The 2500-nt window shown below is 30.7% G+C and overlaps 1 protein-coding gene across 1 annotated transcript in view; it reads left to right on the forward strand.

Annotated features, from left to right (window-relative positions):
* The window catches only part of LOC119577920, a gene marked incomplete at its 5' end in the record, with an annotated part of 11980 nt that overhangs the window by 6677 nt on the left and 2803 nt on the right, over positions 1–2500 (forward strand).

Genomic DNA, 2500 nt, shown 5'->3' on the forward strand with positions numbered 1-2500 from the left:
CCTATTGCACACTCCTTTTAGTGGGTGTGTGCCAATGGTTGGTTTAGCACTGGCCTCCGTTTTCATACCCGGAAATGAACCTAGGTTCGAATCCTGGTCAGGGAGGTTGTTATTTATCGATATCAATGCGCAAATTTCATATTCCATTTTCATAAATATACCTCAGGACAATCGACTTAGGATTTGAAAGCAAATCAATTTCCACCAGGGGCCCACGGGGAGTGAGCGTAAAACTTCGCTGTCATTACTCAAGTATGAGTAGACAGGTAATGTCTATGGAGCTAGTAAGATCCTAGTTGCACACTCCTTTTAGTGGGTCGTGTGGCATGGTTGGTTTAGCACTGGCCTCCGTTTTCATACCCGGAGTGACCTAGGTTCGAATCTGGGGCAGGGAGGGTTTTTATTTATCGATATCAATGCGGCATTGCATTTTTCCATCTTTCATAAATATACCTCAGGACATCTGACTTAGGATTTGAATTGCTAAATCAATTTCCACCGAGTGCCCACGGGGACGTGAGCGTAAAACTTCGCTGTCATTATCAAGTATGAGTAGACAGGTAATGTCTATGGAGCTAGTAAGATCCTAGTTGCACACTCCTTTTAGTGGGTCGTGTGGCATGGTTGGTTTAGCACTGGCCTCCGTTTTCATACCCGGAGTGACCTAGGTTCGAATCCTGGTCAGGGAGGGTTGTTATTTATCGATATCAATGCGGCATTGCATTATTCCATCTTTCATAAATATACCTCAGGACATCTGACTTAGGATTTGAATTGCTAAATCCAATTTCCACCGAGTGCCCACGGGGAGGGGAGCGTAAAACTTCGCTGTCATTACTCAAGTATGAGTAGACAGGTAATGTCTATGGAGCTAGTAAGATCCTAGTGCACACTCCTTTTAGTGGGGCGTGTGGCATGGTTGGGTTTTGCACTGGCCTCCGTTTTCATACCCGGAGTGACCTAGGGTTTGAATCCTGGTCAGGGAGGTTGTTATTTATCGATATCAATGCGGCATTGGCATTATTCCATCTTTCATAAATATACCTCAGGACATCTGACTTAGGATTTGAATTGCTAAATCAATTTCCACCGAGTGCCCACGGGGAAGTGAGCGTAAAAATTCGCTGTCATTACTCAAGTTATGAGTAGACAGGGAATGTCTATGGAGCTATAAGATCCTAGTTGCACACTCCTTTAGTGGGTCGTGTGGCATGGTTGGTTTAGCACTGGCCTCCTTTTCATACCCGGAGTGACCTAGGTTCGAATCCTGGTCAGGGGGGTTTTATTTATCGATATCAATCGGCATTGCATTATTCCATCTTTCATAAATATACCTCAGGACATCTGACTTAGGATTTTAATTGCTAAATCAATTTCCACCCGGGGCCCACGGGGAAATGAGCGTAAAAAATTCGCTGTCATTACTCAAGTATGAGTAGACAGGTAATGTCTATGGGGGCTAGGTAAGATCCTAGTTGCACACTCCTTTTAGTGGGTCGTGTGGCATGGTTGGTTAGCACGGCCTCCGTTTTCATACCCGGAGTGACCTAGGTTCGAATCCGGTCAGGGAAAGGGGTTTTTATTTATCGATATCAAGCGGCATTTGGGATTATTCCATATTATAATAATATATAAATTATAATTTATATTATAATTTAATAAAGTATAAAAGGTATTTAATATAGTAATATAATTTATATATATAATTATAATTTTATTAATAATTAATATAATATATTATAATATAGTAAATAATGTATGTAATATAAAATTATATATATATATGATATATATATAATATTATTATATATATAAATATATACATATATAAAAATATATATATAATATTATAATATATTATATATATTATATATATACATATATTTTAAATATATTATATTTTAATATCTATATTAATATAATATATATATATATATATATATATATTTTAAATATATATTATATATATAATTTTAAAATTTATCTATTTAAAACCAATTTTTAATATAATATATACATTTTAAATATATATATATATATATATATAAATATATAATATTTTTTATATATTATATATACATATTTTAAATTTATATTATATTATATATATATTATATATATAATATATACATTTTTATATTTTACATATCATTTTTATTTAAAATTTTATTATTCTCTCCATAATTTTTAAAATTTTATTTTATATATATATTCTTTATTATATATTTACACATATATGTAACATTATACTATAATTTAAATATATATATATACATATATACATAATTTAAATTATATATATATATACATATATACATATATTTAAATATATATATATAATACATATATACATATATTTAAATATAAAATATATATACATATATACTATTTTAAATATATATATATACTATATACAATATATTTAAACATATATATACATATATATACATATATATATATATACATATATATATACATTATATATATATATATTATATAT

Source organism: Penaeus monodon, chromosome 10 (genome assembly GCF_015228065.2).
Source record: "Penaeus monodon isolate SGIC_2016 chromosome 10, NSTDA_Pmon_1, whole genome shotgun sequence".
Classification (NCBI taxonomy): Eukaryota; Metazoa; Arthropoda; class Malacostraca; order Decapoda; family Penaeidae; genus Penaeus; species Penaeus monodon.